We start from the raw sequence: 13077 nt of genomic DNA on the forward strand, positions 1-13077 counted from the left end.
CTGGGCTCTAACACCACCAGTTGGGGCCCGGACGTGGTAGCTGCACAGAGAAAAACACCAGCCAATGTGTTAGTGGGGTTCAGCAACGCCAGCTGTTCCCCTGCTGTGTAGCCGGCATCGTGTCCAGCACAAGCCACACTGGCACAACAGATCAAAAGCTGCCACCAGTGCAGGCTTTGGCCTACACTCTGCTCCTCTACTCCTCCTGCTGACCCTGGGCTCTAACACCGCCAGTTGGGGCCCGGATGTGCTAGCTGCACAGAGAAAAACACCAGCCAATGTGTTAGTGGGGTTCAGCACCGCCAGCTGTTCCCCTGCTGTGTAGCCGGCATCGTGTCCAGCACAAGCCACGCTGGCACAACAGACCAAAAGCTGCCACCAGTGTAGGCTTCGGCCTACACTCTGCTCCTCTCCTCCTCCTGCTGACCCTGGGCTCTAACACCGCCAGTTGGGGCCCGGATGTGCTAGATGCACCGAGAAAAACACCAGCCAATGTGTTAGTGGGGTTCAGCACCGCCAGCTGTCCCCCTGCTGTGTAGCCGGCAACGTGTCCTGCAAACGCCACGCAGGCACCTGAACTGAAATTAAAGGGACCCTGCCCCCCCCCAGGTGTTTCTATGTATAACAGTCACCTTGTACAGCAGTAATGCTGCATTTGTACAAGGTGGCTGACTTTTTCTCCTTGCCCACGTGGAACTCAACACGTACAAAATGTGTCTCAATAGAGACCATTTCACTCCCCCTGAGGTGTGATTCTCCTTTTTAAATGACACGCAGCACCCCCCTTGGTAACGCTGGCCGTCTTCTGACATCATTGGTTGGCTGCCTGTGCCTGTGCGTCCGCCCTGCCCGACACAACGCCCCTCATTGTCTCATATATTTTGACTGCGAGGGTGTGATTGATGGGCACGAGCAGTGCATATCTTCGCCTGTCTTCACTCATCTCCTTCCGCCTTCTTCAGAATGTGCGGCCATGAGGCATGCGATAAGGAAACAGCTGAGGCCGCCCAGTCTGAAGCAGGTGTAAGGACATGAGTGAGCGGCAAACATATTTACTGCGCAAGGCCATGAATCACAGCCCTGCAGTGTGACTTTATGAAAAGACACTGCGGGTCAGGGATTCATGGCCATCGCTAACTGCACCGGCCAACATGAAATGAGGTGAGAAGACAGTCAGCGCTCACAGCGCATGGCCAAGGGCTAACAAGAGCGCAGACTCCTGTACAGCAAATAACAATGCTCAGGAGGCTGCGCCCAGCACCAAGGCGTTATTTTTGGACACCTGTGCTGCATCTCCTTAAAAAGACAAGTCGCGCCTCCAATACAGTTCTACTGTACAATGGGCAAAATTGTGTACGTCTTTCATTCTGCGTGTGCAATGAGCAAAATTTAAAGAGCAACCTTTCACTTGTGGAGCATTACTGCTGCACAAGGTGTGGCTCTTCTACTTTGTAACACCTGAGGGAGGGTTAAAGGTTACCTTTGAAATTGGTTCAATTCGGCTTCGGCCTACACTCTGCTCCTCTCCTCCTCCTGCTGACCCTGGGCTCTAACACCGCCAGTTGGGGCCCGGACGTGCTAGCTGCACAGAGAAAAACACCAGCCAATGTGTCAGTGGGGTTCAGCAACGCCAGCTGGTTCCCTGCTGTGTAGCCGGCAACGTGTCCAGCACAAGCCACGCTGGCATAACAGATCAAAAGCTGCCACCAGTGCAGGCTTTGGCCTACACTCTGCTCCTCTCCTCCTCCTGCTGACCCTGGGCTCTAACACTGCCAGTTTTTGCCCGGACGTGCTAGCTGCACAGAGGAAAAACACCAGCCAATGTGTTAGTGGGGTTCAGCACCGCCAGCTTTCCCCCTGCTGTGTAGCTGGCAATGTGTCCTTCAAACGCCACGCAGGCACCTGAACTGAAATTAAAGGGACCCTGCCCCCCCCAGGTGTTTCTATGTATAACAGCCACCTTGTACAGCAGTAATGCTGCATTTGTACAAGGTGGCTGACTTTTTCTCCTTGCCCACGTGGAACTCAACACGTACAAAATGTGTCTCATTAGAGACCATTTCACTGCCCCTGAGGTGTGATTCTCCTTTTTAAATGACACGCAGCACCCCCCTTGGTAACGCTGGCTGTCTTCTGACATCATTGGTTGGCTGCCTGTGCCTGTGCGTCCGCCCTGCCCGACACAACACCCCTCGTTGTCTCATATATTTTGACTGCGAGGGTGTGATTGATGGGCACGAGCAGTGCATATCTTTGCCTGTCTTCACTCATCTCCTTCCGCCTTCTTCAGACTGTGCGGCCATGAGGCATGCGATAAGGGATCAGCTGAGGCCGCCCAGTCTGAAGCAGGTGTAAGGACATTTGTGAGCGGCGAACATATTTACTGCACAAGGGCATGAATCCCAGCCCCGCAGTGTGTATTTTTGAAAACACACTGGGGGTCTGGGATTCATGGCCATCGATAACCGCACCGGCCAACATTAAATGAGGTCATAAGACAGGCAGCGCTCACAGCGCATGGCCAAGGGATAACAAGAGCGCAGACTCCTGTACAGCAAATAACGCTCAGGAGGCTGCGCCCAGCACCAAGGCGTTGTTTTTGGACACCTGTGCTGCGTCTCCTTAAAAAGACAAGTCACGCCTCCAATACAGTTTTACTGTACAATGGGCAAAAGTTGTGTACGTCTTTCATTCAGCGTGTGCAATGAGCACAATTTAAAGAGCAACCTTTCACTTGTGGAGCATTACTGCTGCATAAGGTGTGGCTCTTCTACATTGTAACACCTGAGGGTGGGTTAAAGGTTATCTTTGAAATTGGTTCAATTAGGCTTCGGCCTACACTCTGCTCCTCTCCTCCTCCTGCTGACCCTGGGCTCTAACACCGCCAGTTTTTGCCCGGAAGTGCTAGCTGCACAGAGAAAAACACCAGCCAATGTGTCAGTGGGGTTCAGCACCGCCAGCTGTGTAGTCGGCAACGTGTCCAGCACAAGTCACGCTGGCACAAAAGACCAAAAGCTGCCACCAGTGCAGGCTTTGGCCTACACTCTGCTCCTCTCCTCCTCCTGCTGACCCTGGGCTCTAACACCACCAGTTTTTGCCCGGACGTGCTAGCTGCACAGAGAAAATCACCAGCCAATGTGTCAGTCGGGTTCAGTACCGCCAGCTGTTCCCCTGCTGTGTAGCCGGCAACGTGTCCTGCAAACGCCACGCAGGCACCAGAACTGAAATTAAAGGGACCCTGCCCCCCCCCAGGTGTTTCTATGTATTACAGCCACCTTGTACTGCAGTAATGCTGCATTTGTACAAGGTGGCTGACTTTTTCTCCTTGCCCACGTGGAACTCAACACCTACAAAATGTGTCTCATTGGAGACCATTACACTGTCCCAGAGGTGTGACTTTCCTTGTTAAGGATACGCAGCACACCCCTTGGTAGCGCTGCCCGTCTTCTGACATCATTGGTTGGCTGCTTGTGCTTGTGCGTCCGCCCTTCCCGACACAACGCCCCTCGTTGTCTCATATATTTTGACTGCGAGGGTGTGATTGATGGGCATATGCAGTGCATATGTTCGCCTGTCTTCACTCATCTCCTTCCGCCTTCTTCAGACTGTGCGGCCTCATGGCCGTGGCATGCGATAAGGGATCAGCTGAGGCCGCCCAGTCTGAAGCAGGTGTAAGGACATGTGTGAGCGGCAAACATATTTACTGCGCAAGGCCATGAATCCCAGCCCTGCAGTGTGACTTTATGAAAAGACACTGTGGGTCTGGGATTCATGGCCATCGATCACCGCACTGGCCAACATGAAATGAGGTCAGAAGACAGGCAGCGCTCACAGCGCATGGCCAAGGGATAACAAGAGCGCAGACTCCTGTACAGCAAATAACAACGCTCAAGAGGCTGCGCCCAGCACCAAGGCGTTATTTTTGAACACCTGTGCTGCGTCTCCTTAAAAAGACAAGTCACGCCTCCAATACAGTTCTACTGTACAATGGGCAAAATTGTGTACGTCTTTCATTCTGCGTGTGCAATGAGCAAAATTTAAAGAGCAACCTTTCACTTGTGGAGCATTACTGCTGCACAAGGTGTGGCTCTTCTACATTGTAACACCTGAGGGTGGGTTAAAGGTTAACTTTGAAATTGCTGACCCTGGGCTCTATCACCGCCAGTTATTGCCCGGAAGTGCTAGCTGCATAGAGAAAAACACCAGCCAATGTGTCAGTGGGGTTCAGCAACGCCAGCTGTTCCCCTGCTGTGTAGCCGGCAACGTGTCCTGCAAACGCAACGCAGACACAAAGCTGCCTCCAGTGCAGGCTTCGGCCTACACTATGCTCCCCCTGCTTACCCTTTGCTCCAACACCGCTAGTTGGGGCTCTAGGAAGACAATCTTGAATAGGCAATGCATCCGTGTTCCAGCACAGCCAGCTGGTTCTCGGCAGTGTTTTTGTCATGGGTACTCCCTCGTGCCCAGCCTGGTGCCAGCACCGTCAGCTGTTTCCGGGTAGTGTCAAGCTCACTGAAACGCCTATGCATTGCCCCGTCGTGTTGCGGTCGGGTTAGCCAACTCCAGGGTGCCTCCAGTTTAGGAGCTTCCTATGTGGGCTGCGTGAATTGGCAGTCAAGGCTGGTTCTGTAGTGCCAGTAGGCCAAGCTCCCCCTGTAGGACTGTTGGGGTTCGGTAACTGCGGCTGCCTCGCAGCCTAGCTGTTCTCTCCTCTCCTGTGGACCTTCTGGTCCACATCCTGGTTCCAGCACCGTCAGCTGGTTCCGGGCAGAGCCTTTGGCTTAGGTGACTCCTTCTGGGTATCCGAGTTCCGCCAATGCCAGGCGGTCCTTGGTAGTGCTTTTAAGCGCGGGCACCTACAGCTTAGTAACCGGGTTCCAGCACCGTCAGCTGGTCCTCGGTGCCATTGGCTCTTGCACACTTGGGCAACGCATCCGTGTTCCAGCACCGCCAGCTGGTTCTCGGCAGTGTTTTTGTCACGGGTACTCCCTCGTGCCCAGTCTGGTTCCAGCACCGTCAGCTGTTTCCGGGTAGTGTTAAGCTCACTGAGATGCCTATGCGTTGCCCCGTCGTGTTGCGGTCGGGTTAGCCAACTCCAGGGTGCCTCCAGTTTAGGAGCTTCCTATGTGGGCTGCGTGAATTGGCATTCAAGGCTGGTTCTGTAGTGCCAGTAGGCCAAGCTCCCCCTGTAGGACTGTTGGGGTTCGGTAACTGCGGCTGCCTCGCGGCCTAGCTGTTCTCTCCTACCCTGTGGACCTTCTGGTCCACATCCTGGTTCCAGCACCGTCAGCTGGTTCCGGGCAGAGCCTTTGGCTTAGGTGCCTCCTCCTGGGTATCCGAGTTCCGCCAACGCCAGGCGGTCCTTGGTAATGCTTTTAAGCGCGGGCACCTACAGCTTAGTAACCGGGTTCCAGCACTGTCAGCTGGTCCTCGGTGCCATTGGCTCTTGCACACTTGGGCAACGCATCCGTGTTCCAGCACAGCCAGCTGGTTCTCGGCAGTGTTTTTGTCACGGGTACTCCCTCGTGCCCAGCCTGGTTCCAGCACCATCAGCTGTTTCCAGGTAGTGTCAAGCTCACTGAGATGCCTATGCGTTGCCCCGTCGTGTTGCGGTCGGGTTAGCCAACTCCAGGGTGCCTCCAGTTTAGGAGATTCCTATGTGGGCTGCGTGAATTGGCAGTCAAGGCTGGTTCTGTAGTGCCAGTAGGCCAAGCTCCCCCTGTAGGACTGTTGGGGTTCGGTAACTGCGGCTGCCTCGCGGCCTAGCTGTTCTCTCCTCTTCTGTGGACCTTCTGGTCCACATCCTGGTTCCAGCACCGTCAGCTGGTTCTCGGCAGTGTCTTTTGCTCTTGTACCTTCTGCTCCCCATCCTGGTTCCAGTACCATCATCTGGTTCCGGACAGAGCCTTTGGCTTAGGTGCCTCCTTCTGGGTATCCAAGTTCCACCAACGTCAGGTGGTCCTTGGCAGTGCTTTCAGGCACGGGTACCTCCTGCTTAGTAACCGGGTTCCAGTAACGTCAGCTGGTCCTCGGTAGTTCCATTGGCTCTTGGACCTTCGGCTACCCATCCGGGTTCCAGTACCGTCAGCTGGTTCTCGGCAGTGTCTTTTTCTCTTGTACCTTCTGCTCCCCATCCTGGTTCCAGTAATGTCAGCTGGTTCCGGGCAGAGCCTTTGGCTTAGGTGCCTCCTTCTGGGTATCCAAGTTCCGCCAACGTCAGGCGGTCCTTGGTAGTGCTTTTTAGCACGGGTACCTCCTGCTTAGTAACCGGGTTCCAGTAACGTCAGCTGGTTCTCGGTAGTTCCATAGGCTCTTGAACCTTCGGGTAGCCATCCGAGTTCCAGTTCCATCAGCTGGTTCTTGGCATTTTCTCAGCCTTCTTGTACCTTCTGCTACATTTCCAAGTTGAAGACCCTAAAGACGACGACCCGGAAGACCACCCCTAAGATGACGACGACACCAGAGACGACAACCAGTGAGATGACGACGACCCTGGAGATGACGACCCTGAAGACCACCCCGATGACGACGGCGGAGACGACTACGGCGGAGACGACGACAGCGGAGACGACGACCCTGGAGACGACGACCCTGGAGACGACGACCAGGAAAACCGAGAAGCAGAAGAACAAGAGGCTGCAGAACAAAGAGCAGAAGAACATTAAGCATAACACTTAATATCAGAGCAAAAGATATTATCTAAATTATATGCAGAAGAAGACTAAGCAGTGTATGGGGGTGAGTCCATTCCTCCTCGTGGTGCCCCTGGATAAAGCCTGATGCTGCAGGCCAAACTGAACGCAGACAAATGTAACTCTTTTGTGACAGGCAGAACGGAAGGTGTAATCTTCAAACTTTTATAGATAACAACTACGGGAATGCCTGTCACAAATGAGAATATGATGAAGAAGTAGAATAGGAAGAATAATAATAGTTGAATAAAATGAATATGTAGAATAGGAAGAATAATAATAGTTAGTAGTGTAGCAGAGCTAGGTTTCGTCAAACTCAATCTGACAGGTGCCCCGCCCCTATCAAAGTGTATCAAAGTGTGTAACCCCTCCCCTCCTCCTGTCAGCCAGCTGTCCCTGAGGCTGGCTGATTTCCCCTTTTGATATCGTTTAATATACTTTAATTTGTTGCATTTTGATATTATTCCCGTATTTTTGTGGAATAACACATGTTTATAATTATATCCTAGTCGTGTATTTATTTTACACGTGGTTTATAACACCTTTCTCATTTGTTTTATATTAGATTTTATACGTAGCCCCGAGTTTGATTCTGTAAGCTGTGTTTTATTCACAGTGTATTCATATAGTGGAGAACTTAAAACACACCAAGCTGTTTATTTGTGATCCTACTGAACATTATGGTGAACATTAACTAAATGTTTATTTTCACAAACAGAGAATCTGCTGTGGGTCAGAGGTTTATAACACCTAGGTCAATTGTTGTTGTATTTGCTATCTGCATGTCATTTGCCCAGGCATTGGTTTTTATAACGCCGAATGTTTGATATTTGCTTTCTCTTTTTTGTGTCCTGAAGATGGCATCTGAGAAGTTATTTGTACCTCTACTGCGCATTAACTAAATTGGGGTCAGCTGTGTTATCTGAGGGTCATATTTTTTTGTACAAAGCAATGCTGTTTTGGTGATCTTTGTGCATGTAGGTGTTATCTGAGGGTCATCTGTGTTTTCTGAGGGTCATATTTTTGTACAAATTCATGCTGTTTGCTGATCTTTGTGAAGCAGAACTTTGTTTTATAACACATTTGTGCCTGTAGATGTTATCTGTGGGTCAGCGGTGTTATCTGCGGGTCAGCTGCTTGGAGGTGTTATGGTATATAATTATATCCTAGGATCTGCACGACTACATACAGCGTGTTATGTTCATTAAAATGTTTTATTGTCAGAACTAATTGGAAATAAAGAATACATTTTAAGCTAACCGCACTCACTTTACACAAACAGAAAAAAGGAAACACACTTTAAGTTAACTAACAGCATAATGCTGACAAATGCATCTTTGCGGAATCTGATAACGACACGATGAACAAAGGACTGCGTCTGAAAATCTTGATGTCACAAAACCTGATACGGTTCGATCATTATTCTGCAAGTCAGACGTGAAGTGCTGTAAAACCTTCTTAAATGGAAAGCCTCGCGCTAAATGGTATAATACATATATGCAATAATGACCGCATACACGGCTATACAAATCTTGAATTTGTGCGCTCTGATAACAATAAGAATAACAATTCTTGTTCAGGAATGTCACAAAAGCGCGTGGAAAGATAATATTATCCGCACGGAAGCCGTAACTGTCAAAAAATATGCCCGTCTTATCGTCGCAGAGTACGATTAATATCCAGTGGCGACCAGCTTGATTCGCCAGGTCTGTATTCACAATATATGCCGCGGGTCTCTGAGTCACTCTTTCTTCCGGAAGCAAATCACACGGAAACACACCGGCGAATATGCGGTCTGTATAATTATCGGACCGCGCTACAACTGTAAGCTGCAGACTGTCCATCGTTGCTTAATTAAAATCGTACAAGATCTCTCGCCTGTTATTAATTTCCAGAATGGTGTGGTTGACTGCAAAGACAATCATATTTATCGTGTGGGGTGTCGCTATGGCAAAGCGGACTTCAGCATGCAGATTACCTGTTTTAATGAGCGAGAAATGGCCTCCAGGCTCTTGATCAGGCGATAAATCAAAAGCAAATAGCGTGAAGCCAGCCATAAATTCTTCACGATCTATCGCCATGGCACAATCAGCCTTTTGCTTGCCCGATATATGGGCAAGCGCCATATATTCTCTGATGGCTAAATCAGCATTAAAATTAGGATTATAAGGCCTCGCGGGTATCTGCTGACCATCCAGATATAATGCCGCGTGGTTGACGTGGTAGTGGTGAAAGTCCAGTGGGTTTTTTGTATAAGAACCGCTGAAGCCCTCATTATCTACAAACCCCAATATAACAATTTTTGGTATCTGTCCTAGGAAGAGGTTCTCGTGGTTCGTGATCCGTGTCCCTGCGGCGATGCTGTACACTTTCAGGCATGTTCGGTCAACAGCGTACTTGGCTGTAGCGGCTAGGAGGGCCTGGCTGTGGCCGATTCGGACAGCCGGTGATACCTGCACTCTTTTCACATAGAGAGCCGCCTGCGAGATTTGTACCTTCAGCGGCTCGGCTTCTGCGGACATGAGGCAGAAAGTATCCTTATTTCTTGACAGCTTAACCTTAAGGTCAAGGCCGTTCAATATTAACTTTGGCTGGTTAAATATATCCCCAAAAATGGGTCCCAAAAGGTCGATGGGTTTTGAGTGAGAGGCGGCACTGGCTCTTTTGATAAATCCCGCATTTGCACCATCCAGGCGCCTGTCATTATGATGCCCCGCAGTGTCTTTATAGAACAAACCGGCTGTAAATTGTGATGCCAGCGTCTGTGAACTGTAATTTAAAAGGGTCTCTATGTACGCTCTATAGCTGTAGAGATTGTCCGATTGTGAGATAAGTCGGTCTCCCAGAGTAATATCGACCTGGTTAAAAAGAGTGGCTAGAGGGTAGTTTATGAGCGCCACACGCGCACCATCGACGATGGCCGTATTATCCTGCTTCACGATGCGACAGCTTATGTACAGCAGCGTGTTGTTCAGATCATGATAATAATCACCGCTACCAGATATGTAAAACTCCAACGGTCCATTGTCTGACAGAGCAGCAACCGGCTGTACTTCTACAAATAGAGATTTCTCGATACTTGTTTGAGTCGGTGGTACGGCAAAAATATCCAGTTCAGATTTTGCGCACTCTACAGAAGCGTCATGCAGGAAAGCCATGGTAACTGATTAGAAGATGTCGTCCGCAGAGCGTCTTACTCGTTTCTGACGGGGCCGTCTCTTGGATGTAGTTTTATTCATGAGCATCGGCGGTAAAGGAGGGCAAACGCGCCGCTTTCTTTTTTGGGCTTTTTTAGCGACATAGATTATCCCAGAGCCGTCTTGCTGGGTTGGTGTATTTATCCTTTTCATAAGGGCCGTCGATGCTGATGTCACGGCATCTGCAGCGATGTTCCGGGCAGCCGTCCGAACGTGTGGTTTTACTAATTCTAAGCCTTTTCTGAAAAGCGGCACGGCGCGACGAAATAAGCCTTTAAATAGTCCTGCCAGTCCAGAGCCATACATGTACTCGCTCCCGCGGAACCCCTCTAGTCCGTGCCCCGACTGGGCAGTATAGTAGCGGGCATAAACAGCAGGATCTCCATACACCCTTTGAGACAGCATTTTATCGTGTCAATGCTGGCGAGGTCTAAAATGTAATCGCACTATACACTTGCCGTATCTGAATTTAACCGGCGTGCCCTGGTCCGACATGACTGTAATGTTTATGGAGTCAAAGTGTTGCTTGCACAGCGGTATGTAATCGGGCCGTGAGTAGCGCACCGTGACAATATCATTATCATCGCCGCTAACTTCTACGGTTCGTAGCAGTTGAACGTAACTGTCACCTACAAGTTGATGTTGAATTATATCAGTGTATACAAAAAGCGAATAAAAACCAGCTTTTGAATCGGGGTAAAAGCGGCGATTCCACGGCATTAAAGCAACGGGGGAGTCATCGACGGTCTGCAGTCCGAAAATAAATTTTAACTTAGTACCCAGAGCAAACTGTATAGGGGATGGGTCAGTCAGGATCACCTCGCGGCGCAGCTCATCATACCGTATTCTGTAGGCCGGCGTAGATAAATACAGCGCTTCTATTCGGGCATTGACCGCGCCAACTAGCTTAGGAATGGACGAGTAAAATCCTGATTTTATGTGATACTGTACTAAAGGTTCGCCGTGTTTAGCCGCGTAGAAGCTCCCTTCAAAAGCATCAAACGTGTTCCACGTATGGGGGTACTGTATTTCCGTTAACGCCACCTCATAATCTGCCGAAAGATGAACGGCCCGCGCTAACTTGGTATTGTACTCAGATATTGTGTTTTCAGGGTAGATTTTAATTGACGAATTACTGGGTAATGTCACGAAAAATGAGCCCGCTTCCATGGTTATATATTTGTCAACTCCGAGGCCGGGATCCAACTATTGAATTTTTCGGGGTAGCTCAGCCATTTGACAAAGCAGTGATTCACACCCCTGACACGTTTTTTTCTCAAAATTTTTTCTACTCTGTAGACACGATCCTCATCCATAGGTATTTTTTGCAGCTCTTCCTTATAAAATGACCCCTCTACAGGCTCCCCGGCTAAATCACTGATTTTATAAAGGGGTTTATGAAATTTATTGGAGACGCCGGTGATTAAAAAAATCTCATCGCTGTACGTCTTCTCATAGCCCTTACAGAAGGTCGATTTATAGCGCGATATTCTCACATGAGAGCCAACTGTTAAAGACGGTTTAATCGGTTTATTAGTAATAGTAGAACTGTAAATATTGCGCCAGATTTGCATCACGTTTCTCTCTGACACAGACGCGGGACTACAGCGGATCGTTGAGTGGTACGTATGGTTGTAGCTATACAGCAAATCCGGTAAAATATCAATATACCTAAAGGTATTATGATGCGTAAGATAGCGCCACATACGGGTTTTTAATGTGCGATTAAAACGCTCGACCATAGCGGCTTTTACATCATTGTTTGTAAAAAAGTGATGAATATTGTGCGTATTACATAGTTGCTTGAGTGATGAATTTATAAATTCTTTGCCGCGATCCGTCTGCAGTTTCTTCGGTATGCGCTTATCATTGTGAAATATTAATTCGAACGATCTGGCGACACTAGCGCCTGTCTTGTTTGTCAAGGCCACGCACCATGCGTATCTCGATAGAACATCAATCACCGTCAGGATGTATTTGACATTATCATTTTCCCTTGAATAGTCAATTAAACTTACGAGATCCGCCTGCCACTGCGCATCAATGGCCGAGACGTAAATTTTATTTGTCAAAAAGCGTTTTCTAGCAGGCTTGTGTAGCGTGTAGGTGTCTTGCTTATTCAACCAAGTAACCACATCAGATTTCTTTATCCCGCGCGCTTTTGCAGATCTAAATAATTTGTCAATACCCGAGAATGATCCGGGTGCCTGGCTTGTAAAATATTGTTTTTCTAATATGGCATCATACGATTTAGACGTCATGATTGATTAAAATGATTGTGGCTCGTTAATCAAAAGCCTGCTTCTTTCAGAAATTCAGCTGTATAAAAATTCCTGTTTTAATCCGGCTATATCATGCGTGAGTTAATGCATGCATTAATTGCATGTATGGTTGTGTTCTGGGTGTTAGCAGAAGGCGTGTGATGGGGCGTAACTGGGTGTGTTTCTGGGTGTTAACAGGTGAGCTGATTTCTGACACTCAGGATAAATACAGCTGGTTGGACCACTAAGTACATCAGACATCCACCAGAAGTCCGACTAGACTAAAAAAGCAGAGCTATTCTAAATGTAAGTATATATGCCAGTTGTCTTATTATTCGCAAATGCTTAATTATATTTAACTATGCATCTCTAAACCATAATTAAGGGTTTTATTTGATTAATAAGTTAGTGTTATACTGGAGGATAGCTGTATATTTAGTATCGTTGTATAATATAGTTTTACTGCATAAACCATATTCTGTGGTACATAATTAATATAGAAAGACTTATCCGCGGACAACTATTATAACATAATTTATGTAATACAGTAGTTAATAACTGTTAATACGCCCTAAATAGCGCATGCAGCGCTTACTTACTACATGTGTTTTGTTTAACATAGACATATTTATAGTCATATTTATACAGTAGCGGTATATTTAGTGTAAACTTAGTGTATGTAGGTCCCATACCTGATGTAAAATATTATGGGGTGGAGTACATGTCACCTGGCGAGAAGGTAGAGTTCCTGGAGTGGTATGAGACACAGGTAAATACAACTTTTGACTTCAAGACCGAGCTAAAATCTTATTGCAAACAAGATGTTGAAATTTTGAGACACGCCTGCGAGATCTATAGAGAGCGTATTATGCAGATGACGCAGAAAAATGTTAAAAAATACTGTAAGCGTCAAAAGCAAAGGATTGT

Source organism: Ranitomeya imitator, chromosome 1 (assembly GCF_032444005.1).
Source record: "Ranitomeya imitator isolate aRanImi1 chromosome 1, aRanImi1.pri, whole genome shotgun sequence".
NCBI lineage: Eukaryota > Metazoa > Chordata > Amphibia > Anura > Dendrobatidae > Ranitomeya > Ranitomeya imitator.